This window comes from Canis lupus, chromosome 4 (genome assembly GCF_048164855.1).
Source record: "Canis lupus baileyi chromosome 4, mCanLup2.hap1, whole genome shotgun sequence".
NCBI lineage: Eukaryota > Metazoa > Chordata > Mammalia > Carnivora > Canidae > Canis > Canis lupus.
The window spans coordinates 50156251-50170574 of NC_132841.1; the positions used below are offsets into that span (position 1 = coordinate 50156251).

The window sequence follows — 14324 nt, forward strand, 5'->3', positions numbered from 1 at the left end:
TGAGTTAAATGCTTTCCATGCATTGTTATAATTAATCCTTACAGCAACTTCATAGATTAGAAAGTGTTATGCTCTTTATTTTCAAATTAGGAAACCGAGGCTGATGCCTAAAATCAAAGCAAATAAGCTACAAAGATGAGATTCAAACTGAGATCCAAGTTCAGAGCCACAGCTCTTAACCACTACACTGGGATGCTTCTTATTTCCTCATTTTTCTTATCTGTCATGTCCTGTTTACATTACCTGATATATTCAGTGTGTCTGACTGGCACATTGTCTAGGGTGCTTATGAACCAGCTGCTTTGTTTATCATATTTTTAGAGAGAGTGGCATTTGACTACCAAGGGAGAATGGTTGAGGGTGGGGCACAGAGAAAGCATGTGTGTACTCTGTCAGCCACCGGAGGTATGAAGATGGATTGGATATGAGCAGTAGTCATATTCATGTTTTAGAAAATAGAGAAGCTGCAGAGAAAGGAATTGACTGGCAGTGTTGGCAAAGATTCACCAGTGATGGACATTGAAAGCACTAATGGAAAGAATTGTGTTAGTGGATACATTGTGCTAAATTTACCACTTGGAATTATCTATAAAGCATTTAAAATGGTGAGAGGGTGACCGTGTGGGCTATGGAGGAGATGGGGGTTCAAAAGAGGCTCTAATTCACACTTTTTAAGACTGAAGCTCATAGAGTGGTCAGAATCCTGAAGAAGGCGGAAAGAGGCATAGAAATAACACCCACTCTATAGTGAATGAGAGTGAACTGGCAAGTGGCAAGTTTTGGCTAAGCACCAGACCCAGTGCTGGAGGCATTTGCTCAGCGAATCACTTAATCTGCACAGCAATCATGCAGAAATTACCCTGAGCTCTTCCCATTTCCTTGGAACACCTACCTTGAAAGTAGAGAACAAGTTGTATTCATTCTCCTTGGTATACCCAGCACTGAAAAAGCACCTACACCATAAATGTGCTCAATAAAGTTCATTAATTAATTCTGAATCCACAGATATGCAAAATAGAATGGATGGGAAACTCAACAATCAGGATGGGAAAATCAACAATTAGACTGTCTTTGGAATTGAGAAGGAATTGGCTTCTTTATATTATTATATAATCAGACAAAAACATCGATTACTGCTCACTTGTATCATTAAGACGCACTGTATGACATTGCTGTAATTCAAACTCACAGTGATAGGATATCATCACTCTCCCATCCCCTCTTCCAACAAGGGGTCTTGAACACATCTGACATTTGCAAAGTTAACACTACCTGACAGAGAAGGCACAAGAATTTTAATTGTTCTATCAGTTGTATTGTTAATGCTGACTTTGAAATTGATAACAAGATTTTTCAGGAAATTTATGGGTATCGTATTCCAGTTTTTACTGATAAATAGTAGAATGATTTGTTTCATGGCTAGAAATTTAATGCAGACCACATACTCTCTTTTCATCTCCAGGAGGTTCATTTGCAATATATAAATAAAGCAAATTCAATTAAAATTGCCATTGCTAAGGTTGATTCCACTGTACATGGTCTCTTTTCCTACTTACCCTTAAACTCCTCTCCCATTGACATTCACATGCATTGGCTGAGAGAAAAGATCCAGAGAAGAGAACATTCAGAGGATCTGAGTAAGCTTCTTTTGCAGGGTTTAGTTCAGTGAAATAGTCAGGTAATAAAACATAAGGAGAAAGTAGTATACCAAATATTAATGCCTGTTTAATTTTTTTTAGAGAAGGAGAGTGGGAGGATGGGCAGAGAAACAGGAAGAGAGAGAATCTTAAGCAGGCCCCTGATGCAGGGCTGCATCTTACAACCTTGAGATCATGACCTCAGCTGAAATCAAGAGTCAGACATTTTACATATCGAGCCACATAGGTGCCCCAGTACTTATTTAATTTTGTTATTGGTATATAGGTATTCATTGTGCTGTTCTTTGAATTTGTCTGTAGGTTTGAACATTTTTATGATAAAATTTGGAAATGGAAAAATGCTATGTTCCAGAGACCTGGGAATATCTGATTGTAATATCCAGGAAATATTCAAGATTTAAAAGTCTATAGCCAAGAAATGATATTTCTGATCTATTGGAGGTAGAGAATCTTCTATATATGACATCTACTTTCAGGAGCTATGTCTGAAATGAGATTACCATATCTCAAAGGATGTGTGGCTCAGAGGGTGGGATCCATGACGATAGACAACCAGGCTAAGCCATAACCTAGGAAGGAATAGTCAAAGCCCTTCAGTTAAAACCTTGATAACCTCCTTATGAAATCAGTTGTTGTCTTGCATGAGTGGCCTTTTGTGTCTGGCTCTACACAACAGGAGCTCTGAGTACACTCATGCTGATATATTGTGTTTGGATAGCAGGAGTTTTGAGAAATAGCACAGCAGCTACTCAGCAAGCTCGCATTAAGGTACAGTGACTTTGAGGAGCTCAGAAAATGGAGATGGAGATTTAGAAATAAGGAAAATATTTTAGGTGCTACCGTTATAGGCTAGATGTTAACAATTTTAATTCTGATTGGATTTTTTTTCCCTCATCACCAAAAGCACAGATTAGCAGTTTACTCTCGGTTATCCCAGTGCTCTTCTGGTTGATAACTGAATTAGAGATTCAGAGAACAAAGTTTAAATATTGTTCAGATACATAAATGAACACAAGTGGGCAATGCAACCAAATTCCTTAATAAAGAATAATAATAATGAAACAGGTTTTAGTTTGGACTTTTGTAACAAATTTATTTTTGAATCTTGAGTGTCTTATAAAGGTTTTAATTTCTTCATATGTGAATCAAAGGGGTAAATTAGATGATAGCAATGTTTTTACAACCCAGTCATCCTCTGAATCAATAATTAATGAATCTAAAAGAATATATAATAGAACAACGACTAGAAAATGAAACTATACATTTGGAGTAGCATAGTAATTTATATATAATAAGTGTTCATTGTTACTATTTAATGAATAAATGAATGTGGTGATATTTGAAGGCTGGCAAAGCGAAAGCTTCACATATCAAGGTAGCCATTTTATATTATAGAATTTTAGTGCAGTTTACAAAATAAGACCCTAGGTCCGTTGTGTAGAACCAAAAGAGTGGCAGTGAGCAACTGGGTGGAAGAGAATGGGAAACGTCTAGCCCAGGCATATCTAGAGTGAAAAAGGGAACCACTAAAGAAAATATATAATGGAGCCAGTTAACTCCAGCCACTGCATTTGGCAACATGCAGTCTGGAGCAAGGAAAATGGATGCCTGGCTTGAGACCCAAGTGGCATACCTACCTGTAAAAAGCTGCCCTGTAGCCCCAGGCCAGGGCTTCGTTTGTAACATGCACTTGGTAATTATTATTTAATCTAGCATTGTGTGATTTCTTAAAAAGACTTTCCTTTTCCTCATCATGTCTCATCGTGTATCAAGTTCCTCAACTTATTTATAAGATCTGTGGGACACAGGAATAATTAAACAAAATTATGAATAATGCCTTTTTGAAGCTTCAATTTATAGTTTGCGGCTAAAGAATAATGAAATCTTTGAATATAGACTCTCACCTTCACTCTTGACTGGTTGATAGCTCAATTACACCAATTTGATCGTAAAATCAAATACCTCTTGTCTTTAACAATGCGATTTAGAGATTTCTGTCAGGAGATAGAGCTGGAGGAGAAAGAATATTTTCTCAGGAGTAATCCAGCTGGATAATTGGTGACAAACGACTTTCTAGTTGACGAGGCAAAATTCCTAGCAATTTACAAAGGAAATATTTCAAAAAGCCTAAGTATATATTTTTGCAAATAAGATTGTCCCCATCAAATCATTTTCAGAACACTTAAGGAAAATGATATGGAAAATATTGGATTTTTGTTAATGAATCCAGCTAAAGCCCTAGCAGATAAAAATCAAATTTATCTGATATTGGTATTATTAAAAATGTTACATAGACTTTAGACTGTTATTTACTTGAAATAGGAGATATCTGTTGGATTTCAAAAGTAAAAATTGCACAAGGAAGAGAATTAAAAGGCCTTGTTTTAACAATTAATGATTCTTATAATTACTCATTTAAGTGATTTCTAAATTTTTTCTTTATCTTCCCAAATCCCATAGTCCTGTGATTTTGCTAATGTATGGCACATGTGTTGTTGGGGATATATACTTCCATTTCATTATGCATATAGCAATATTTAACATGATATTTCAGTTATTTAGCAAATCAGATTTCAAAAAAATCTGATTAAGAAAGCAAAAACATGGGGGATCCCTGAATGTCTCAGTGGTTAGGTGCCTGCCTTCAGCCCAGGGTGTGATCCTGGAGTCTTGGGATCGAGTCCCACATCAAGCTCCTGCATGGAACCTGCTTCTCCCTTTGCCCATGTCTCTGCCTCTCTCTTTCTCTCTGTGTCTCTCTAAATAAATAAATAAAATCTTTAAAAAAAAGCAAAAAGAAATCACATTTTGATACACAAGAAAACCTGAATTATCAAATGATTACTTTTTTTAATATAACAATGTACATTTTGTTAACATTTAGAAACTGAATCCAAACTGGACTGCATATTATTTATATCATAAGCATTTTATCACATATTAAAAACTCTTTAACAAACATAATTGAGACAAAAAACTTTTCCTATCAGGAGATGATACATTTTTTTAATTAAAAAATCTAAAAAGTTCAATTATGAAAATAAAATTACCTTTAATTCTACCACTATCTGTACCTTGCTTTCTAGTCTTCAGATACTTTTCTAGTAAAAAAGCAAATAGGAATATTTTTAGAAAAGCAGATTTCCATTATACATACTATTTTGTGATTTGAATTTTTTCCATAACAATGGATGTATCATAAACATGTTTGCATGTCAACAAAACCCTCCTCATCATCATTCTTTAGCCATTATGGGACCTATTTGGAATATATTTGGTATGGTTTATGGTTTTGATATAAGATGAGAAATATGTGGTTGTTATTATAAAATACAAGACTGCAATTTAAAATTTATTTAATATTTCAGTGACAGGCAAACCTCTTTGTGGCACAATTTATAATCTTATAGTTGTGCTATTATAATTTGTAGTGTCATTGCTTAAATAAATGGCTCTGGAGATGTACTGATGCTGATTTTATTAGGTCAGTTCTTATGGAAAGGATGGCTTAGTCTTTCAATAATAGCTGACCCATCTAAAAATAGCTGTTTGTCTTTTGGTGTGAGGGAGAAGCCTTGACTTCATATGGCTATACACCTTCCATATGTAACATTAGATCAGAAACATGTCACTTCTGATTAAAGGTTCACATTCTTAAGGAAAAATTCAGCAGGAAGCAGAAGGCAATTCAACTACCTCCTGCTATGTATGTTCTGTCATTGGGAAAATGGCAAAGGATAATGTTAGCTTGTAATGAATTTAGACAGCAGAGGGTTTTATTTATTAATTTTGCCTTCTTCTTCTATTCCTAAAGTTTTACCATAGGATATTAAACAACCAAATAGTCAAGTGGCCATCCCTCACTTAAATGTTGTCTATCAAACAATAAAATATCAGTTTTTACTCAGATTTCCTAATTGATTTAATGCCTTTTAATAGACACAGTGATTGCATTTTGTCATGCAGAAAAACAAATTTTATTAAGAGTATCAGATTTCAGCCAGGGTGTGAGACTCCACTTTTTAGATTTTCTCATTCTTCTAAGAAGAAAAAAAAAATCATTTCATCTACCTCCTCTTCTCTGAGAAAAAAAATGCGTACAAAGATACTGTTTTATAGAATATATCTTCTCTTAAGAGTCGTAAATAATTTTTAAAGGAATTTCTTAGGGCACCTGGGTGGCTCAGTTGGTTGAATGTCTGCCTTTGGCTCAGGTCATGATCCCAGGCCTGTGGCATCAAGAGCCTCCCCTTGGTCTCCCTGCTCAGTGGGGAGTCTGCTTCTCTCTCTGTCCACCGTCCCCCTCCTACCCCCACTCATGTGCGTGTATGTGTGTGCTCTCTCAAATAAATAAATGAAATTTTTACAAAACTTTTTTGCTCATTATTTTTACTCTATCAGATAAAATTATTTAGATTAAAAATATTTATTTTTTTTAAAATTTAATTTATTTTAAAGATTCTATTTATTCATGAGAGAGACAGGGAGAGATTGGCAGAGACATAGAGGGAGAAGCAGGCTTCATGCAGGGAGCCTGATGCGGGACTCGATCCCGGGATTCCAGGATCACGCCCTGGGCGGAAGGCAGGTGCTCAACCACTGAGCCACCCGGGAGTCCCTAGATTAAAAACATTTAGAAATAATTTCTGACATCTCCAAATTTACCTCCCTTTCTAATGGATGAGAAGAGGGAGTCTCAGAGAAGAAAGGGATTTTGTCTTACATCACACAGTTAATGGCAAAGCACAGAGTAGAACCCCAAACTCCTAACTGCTAATCCAGGGCTTGCCCTTAGTGCTTCTTCTGCTGCTACTGGAGTCATTTGGTTATTTGGAGTCATCATTGTGGGACTGACATTAGCTAGTAAGTCAAATCCAAATCTAAAACAGTTAAAATCAGGATCATGCTATTCTTTGGACTTGAGAAATGGAGGCAGTGTGTATTTAGCAGCCCTAGGAAATAATCCAGGGCTCTTTCTGTTGCTACATTATGCTGGGCTTTTTGATAGAAAACATATTTTTAAATATTTTTTATTTATTTAAGAGAGAGAGAGAGCAGGGGCAAGTGTAGAGGGAGAGAGAGAGAATCCTCAAGCAGACTTCCCACTGAGCATGGAACTTGTTGAGGGGCTTGGTCCTGGGACCATTAGATTATGCCCTCAGCTGAAACCAAGAGTGGCCACTCAATTGAGCCACCGAGGTGCCCCTAGATGAAAAACATTTAAAGAGGAGAAGAAAGTTTGTCTAACTCCTTTTCTTAACTATTACCGTCTCATAATATTCCAGTACTCAGTGAGTCTCTTTCAGTGCCAGCTAGATGGGTCCCTAGTTGTCCTCACATCTATTGATTTCAGTCAGAACTGAAACCAAAGATGTGAAAGGACTGCTGGGAAAAGATGAATGGCCAGAGACTCCAGGCATTTCAAAGCAGGGAGGAAACCAGCTCTATTCCCAGTAGAGACATGGCTCTTGAATGGCAGGCCCAAAGAATAAGTACAATGGTGCCATAGAGGTAGTCCTTGTCTGCAAAGGGAAGAAGCATTCAAACTCATTGAAGGCACATTATTCGTAGGCTCATGAATGTATCTATATACAGCATTGCTATCCATAGCACATTTGGAGGTAGCCCTTGCATATTCCAGTGAACTCTCTGGATCCCAAGAATGCTGTGATCATGGAAAGAGGCCAGATCTTCACTTTTAAATTAAATTAAATAGTTAAATTATTTTATTTTATTTTATTTTATTTTAAGCAGAGTATTTTTCAGTGGATGATTAAAATTGTAGCTCTTGCATATATGTTTATATATATAGGTATATCTCTATTTATAGATATAAATATGCATATGTATGTGTATATATATATTCAGACATATATGTCTCAGTAACATTTTTTTCTTCTGTTTGTCTTATGTTACATCTAAAGAAAATGGAAGGGGCTTCCATAAATCTAACCTTTAAACAGTGCAACTTGTCCTTCATTTAAAGATAAGGTTTTTTCCAATTACATTTGGAGTGACTTCTGTAATGTTCTGATTTCATGAAATCAGTGAATTTTGTTGGCAGCTTTTGCTGGCAACTTGTTTTAGGCAAAATGCAGCTAGACTAGTCCTTGTAAGGAGTTTAGTTATGGCAGATTTTTAATTAGACAACGACCTTTTCAGAGCAAATATAGATGAGCAGTTGTTTAATTGAGATATTTGTAGTAGTGCTAGCAGTATGAGTAGTAAAGTATACTGAATACTTTCTGAATTATCTTCATTAAACAACCCTGTGAAGCAAGCTACTGTTACTTCTGATTTTATAATTGAGAATACTGAAGCTTTGGGGAAATAGATAACTTCCTGGTTGGTTTTGTGCTCAGAATTGAACTCAAAGCCCATGATCTCAGTCACTTCTCCAGAGTCAAGAAAAATGCTTTATCTGTCCAGGTAGATGGATGCCAAAGACCCTTAGGGAAAGCAAGTACTGAAAATCTTGATGGAAGAAGAATGGAGAACCCAAATTTCCAAGGCTCCCAAAAGGAGCTTCTAATAATCATCTCTCCCCTAGAGAGACTGTCATAGTTACTGTTCATAAATAAATGAGTATGACTTTCTCAGTCTTAAACAGGTTCCACAATGGGGATTTGTGTACTGTTTTTGGCTAGCCTGTAGCCATTTCTACACATATGGCACATGTAGTGTATCCCTCAGATTTAAGTCTATATCATCACCTCTACTTTCATCCTTTATCCTTGAAGGATTTTCTACTTTATAATTTAGATGCATAAAGTTATTTTTGTTTCATGTTTTTGAACCCCCACGTTGAAGGAAAAGCAATGTGCACTATAGTTTGTAATTTGGGGTATAGGGATTTTGAAATTCTCCTCTTTTTCAGAATTATATAGCCATATTGTGGAGTTCGGGTGCAGGCTTAGGAAAGAAGCAACCACTGAGATTAGACGGTCAGTTAGCAAAGATATAATACTTTAGTGGAAGTGAGGAGACCACCTAGCCTCCACGGCTCTCAGAGACTCAAAGCCACCTTAAGAGTTATTCTGTCCATAGACTTTTCTGCTGGGTTGAAGAAGCTAAATTCTTCATGAACTGGGAAGTGATTACCCCAGTAACCTGTACATTTTCATGTCAGTGATTTGCAGGCATTCTTTCACTGAGATGCTTGACCCTAACTCTACCAACAGTATTCATCCTGGAAGGGAAAACAAAGAAAGGACTGAGCCATTCATTGTACCTCTGACTTTCAGATAACTACAAAAGTACCTTTGACTACAAGGCTATTGGGGAAGATCCTAGGGTATACTGAAGAAAATCTGTATTTGTTTTGTGCCATAAGAAAAAAAAGTTTTATTTCACTGAGGTATTTTTCAGCCTTATTCCCCATGGAGAGAAAAATATATATAGAAGAAAAACTATCCAATCTAAGGATATCACCTCCACAATTTTTTGCTTAAGGTCTTTCGGTAAAAGTTTTAATGCCTTGATTTGCTAAATGGTTAGTAAGAGAGGATTTCGAACCCATCCCTACCTTTTTATTCTGGAGGTCACAAATAAAGCAAACCTTCCTTTTGGAAACCAAGCCAGTATAACAGCTTAATGACAAATCACAGTCACCACATTTTAAAAGGCTCAAGCTATTTCACTTCTCAGAAGCAGCTCATTATCTGCACTCTTATGGACAGAATAAAAGGCAAAAAAATGCTAACTGGCCATAAATCCTTGGAAGAAGATATTAATTCTATGTTGGATTGTTCTCACTAGCCATAATAGAGGAAATAATTAGGACTTTTATTTTAGCAGCTGTAACAGTCTGACAACTAAGGGACACTACTGAAAAGATCAGGATAAAGACCAGAGCTGCTTCTGGAATCAACATAGCAGGAGGCATCTGTACTTTTTACATCACTGCATAGTGAGGCCACAGAACACAAAGCCACTGGAGAAGCAATATTTTGGAGTATGGGTTTGGGATCTGACTGCCTTGTTTCAAGGACTTCCTCTGTCATAAACTAGCTGTGCTCCATCTTTCTGAGGTTCAGTTCCCTTATTAGTGATATAGGGCTTTATTGTACCCACCTTATAGGATTACTGGGGAAATTAAGTGAACAAAAACTTGTAAAGCATTTAGTGAAGTGCTCAGCACACAGTTCTTTGTGTAGATCAATTGCTATTGTAAGATTGCTACATATGTTTACCTTTGACCTCTCCTGCTGTTTCTATCATGATTATTAGTACTGGATGATATTTGGCAAGAGGAAATGATAATATTAAACCTAATTATGTTTCAACACTGTGCCAGGTCCTGGAGATACACGAAAATAAATGAGGCAACCAAAAATTGAGACTCAAAACTTGGAGGTTAGTGAGATGAGAAGATATGTAATAGTGAGATGAAGAAAAATATGATAGGATACTGGGAGAAGGCTAGGTTCTGGAGATAGATTTTATAGGTTTTGTGGCTTTTTAAAAAGTTACCTAATAAGTTTAAATTGAAAATACTAATATCATTTAACTTCTAAGAATATGATCAAAATTAAATAATTTAACTTATATAAAGTAGCCAGCACACAGTAGATGCCCAATAAATAATTGTTGTGGCTTTATTTCTAGTTACCCAGATAACTGTAACCATCAAAATCAAGTAGGTACATATTGCGTATCATTTATTGTGCATATATTGTATGTTTTGAACCCCAAATAATCCTATTTGGCAGATATTAGTATCATTCCATTTTTATAGAAGAGGAAACTAAGCCTTGACAAATCTAGTCATTTGTTCAAAGATCATAGGTTCAAGCGTCAAGGCTGTGAATAGAATTCAAGTCTGCTTGACTCTGAAGCCCATGTCCTTCATGTTTTAACAGGTTTTATTGCAGAAAAATTACCCAGTGCGTGGACTGGAATGTAGCAGAACAGACACAGACATACTCAGAATTTTCATTAGCCTGATAGCTCAATGCTGTTTTTCATTGTGACTACCTAATGTTAGGACTGTCTGTGTAGTGTACCCAAAGGAAGCTTGAGAAAATACTAGCGTTTTATTAATGAAACATGGCCATTGTAGTCAAGTCAATTTCTGAACCTTTAATTAACTTATGCATTGATCCACCCAATCAACTGCCTAGTGAACACATCTTGTTGCTCTAGGTGGGTATTGGGGGTGCAGGACTGAATAAGCCAGACATTATCCCTAACTCCAGAAGCTTGTACTTAATAAAGGAAACAAACCACAGAAGAAAAGAAAGAAAAGAAAGAAAGAAAGAAAGAAAGAAAGAAAGAAAGAAAGAAAGAAAAAGAAAGAAAGAAAGAAGAAAGAAAGAAAGAAAGAAAAGAAAAGAAGAAAAGAAAAGAGAAAAGAAAAGAGAAAAGAAAAGAAAAGAAAAGAGAAAAGAAAAGAAGAAAAAAGATATTAAATGCTAAACATGAGGCTTGCAAATTGTGATGAATTCCATGAAGAAAATTAAATAGCATGAATGATCTGATAAAGAGTGACTGGAAGAGAGGGGTGGTGGAGTCCTACCTTAGGAATGACATCTGAACCAAGATGTTATTTATGAAGATCAACGGGCAGAGATCTGAAGAATGAGTGTTCCAGTTAGAAAGAACAAAAGCGCAATGGTCCTAAGGACAGAACACATTCATGTGCTCACAGGAAGAAAGTTTACCCAGACTTTCTGTTTCCTCTTTTTCATATTACTGCATTTTATATTATTTATAACTAAATGCATTATTCTTTTGTTTACTCTTCTTTTGTTTACTATTCTTATTGGCCTTATACAGTAAGCTCCGGGAGAGATCTCTGTTTTGTTTTTGTTTTGTTTTCCCTTCTGTATCCCAGCATCTTAAACAGTGCCTGTCTCAGAAGAGTCAATGAAAAACTACTTGTTGAGTAAATATTGGCATGGATGAATAGGTAATAGCAATTTATCCACAGCACTTCCTATTTTATCAGTGTTACTATCTGACTCTGTTTATCAGTTGGAAGGGATCTGTGGTCTCTGCAGGGCTTATCGCAAATTGATTTATCATTCTGTCTCCAAGCAAACAACTCAGACAAAATGGCATCTAATGTTTTAAACAATGGATTTGCATATGAAGGTAAATTAAGAGGAGGAAAAAAATAGAAGCATAAAATCAAAATGATATCACGGAGAACCCAATTATCAAAGATTTTTATGTTTTAATAAGGTGAAAAAAATCTGATTGTCCTACCAGGTAGCAAGCACTGTGTGCATTTCTCTGTATTAACGGGGAGAACTACATTAGCAGTGAGATGGTACTTGAGATGATATTTATATCAACAGATGATAAGAAGGCATTCTGAAAATGAAGATAGGCTCTGCATTTATCATGAATTCAGCTTTCCAAGTTGTGACGTAAATGCAAATATGAGTTGACTGTGTAGAAATTTCCATTGGTGTGGTGTTTCTTATGTTACCTTATCATTTTCTGTCCATGTGGCATTTTAAAAGATATATAGAGATGTGAAAATAAAGTGAATTCTATATATGTGGAATTTAGGTGACCCATATTAGCTTTCTTTTTTTTTTTCTTCCATATTAGCTTTCTACCAAAGAATGAGTCAGTGAGAAAACACCTTCTAATGAAAGCTAGTGCTTTTCAGACACAAATGTCAAAAATTTCATTATGGCTGAGTTCAAGGGAGATTTCTTTTTTTATTTATGATAATCAAATATTTTATGATTAAAAAGGTGGATATCTTCTCATTGATTGCAGAATAGAAATATATTCTTTGCTTAGCATAGAGTAAGTCTTTATGTTATTTGAACTATCTTGTCTACATTTAACTGTGTGTGCATGTGCACATATGTGCACACATGTATGTTTTCTGTATTTGTGTGATAGGAAGCAAGGCAGGAAGTGGGAGGAGTGAGGATTGAATATTGTGTGGAGATAAGAAGCACTTATATTGGCTCAGAACAATATTTTTTTGCAAATAGTATGTATTTTAGCCCATTTGGCTGGAATTGTGGCTTGATTTTTCCTTTGGGAAGTTAGGTATAAAGGATAAGGGTCAGTTTTCTGCCCATGTAAAAAAGTTTATGGTGTGATAATAAGAAACATTGCACCCCACTCCCAACTGGCTCTTTCTTCATCCATTTAGTATGTGACAAAATTATACATTTCATTGCTTCACTAAGGGTCAGTTCATGGGTCCTTGTTAAGTTACTTAATCTCTGCACAATCAGTCATCATCCAGTGATGAGGGAATGAAACAAACCATAGGTCAGATCTTTATTTGTGGAAGGTGGAGTTACTCTCAAGGAGGAAAAGTCTGTCCACTGCATGTGTGGCCAGGGGCTGGGTGGGAAGGCATGCTGAAAGAACAGAGGGGGAAATCAGCACAGGAGTGAAATGTATTTCTAAATTCTAGGCACAAGAAAAACAGTGTTGTACTCCGAGAGGCCAAGTTCCAAATAATCTGGATTATCAGCCGTTCTAATTTGAGAACACTTAAGACTCTGAAATTGCCTAAGAGGCTGAATTTAGTCTGTATCATTGGATAGGTTTTAGTTTTAGTTGTGTATTTTATTACAAAGATCTCAGACATCTTAAACAAGGAAGAGGCTATATTCCAGGGTTACTTTTCCTTTATTTGTGATTTTGTTCTTTTTGATTGATGTTCAGGCTTCTGTTTTCTTCACCATGAGTGGGATGCTTGGCTAAATTTCATCTTTTGTAGTATTTTAAAATTGTGTAAAATCAAATTACTATTGTTTAGTGACAGCCTTCCTTCATTTCTTTTTTTTTTTTTTTCCTCCCTTCATTTCAAAAAGCTGTTTTGTCCTTGCAAGTTTTCAGTTTTCATAGGCATGGACAGAAAAAAAGCATAAAATATACATGGAGCTAGATTTCCATAGATCATTAGTGTAGTGCTGTCTGCTAAGATTTGGTGGGGGTTGGGGGCAGGAAGAGATTTAATTCTATATTTCAAGTGCTGTCAGCTGTTGCAAACACAGTTTTGTTCTGGAGAATGTCAGGGTAAGGGTTTACCTATATGCTCTCTATACAGAGAGCATTCACTGCAAAACAGAACATGAATGTGTTCCATAATGAGCTATGACCTTTCTGTGCTTTAAAATGTGGTTTCCAGGGCACCTGGGTGGCTCAGCTGGTTAAGCACCTGACTCTTGATTTTAGCTCAGGTGATGATCTCAGGGTTGTGGGATCAAGCCCCATGTTGAGGTCTGTGCTTAGGATGGAGCCTGCTGGAGATGAGATTGTCTCCCTCTCCCTCTCCTTCCCCCTGCTTGTGCTCTCTCTCTCTCAAATAAATAAATACAATCTTTAAAAAAATAAATTAATTAAAGCATGCTTTCCAATTTTTCATTTATTTTCTCTGCTGCTCTGTGTTAGAGAACCAACTGAATCAGGAGGGATTTAGGGACACCAGACTTTTTTACTTCTCTGGATAGCACCATCTGCACAAACAGATGGGGAAACATGTCACAGGGCTTGAGGGGGACTCCAAGATCAAAAAAAAGAGGAGAGCGATGAAAAAGAAATGCAATGGCAGGGTAGAGCAGATGAGTGCCAGTGGCTGGGAATTCTTTGCCATCTGACCCAGGTAATGGTCACTGAGTAGCTGCCACCCACGGAATCCAAAAGTCCCAGAACAGTGATGCTCTGCATGTGCTGTGGGCAGAT

At 36.4% G+C, this 14324-nt stretch overlaps 1 protein-coding gene across 6 annotated transcripts in view; it reads left to right on the plus strand.

The window, feature by feature from the left end:
• Nucleotides 1-14324, plus strand: part of GABRB2 (gamma-aminobutyric acid type A receptor subunit beta2) — a 244433-nt gene that overhangs the window by 85510 nt on the left and 144599 nt on the right. The gene's annotated exons all lie outside the window — the stretch shown is intronic.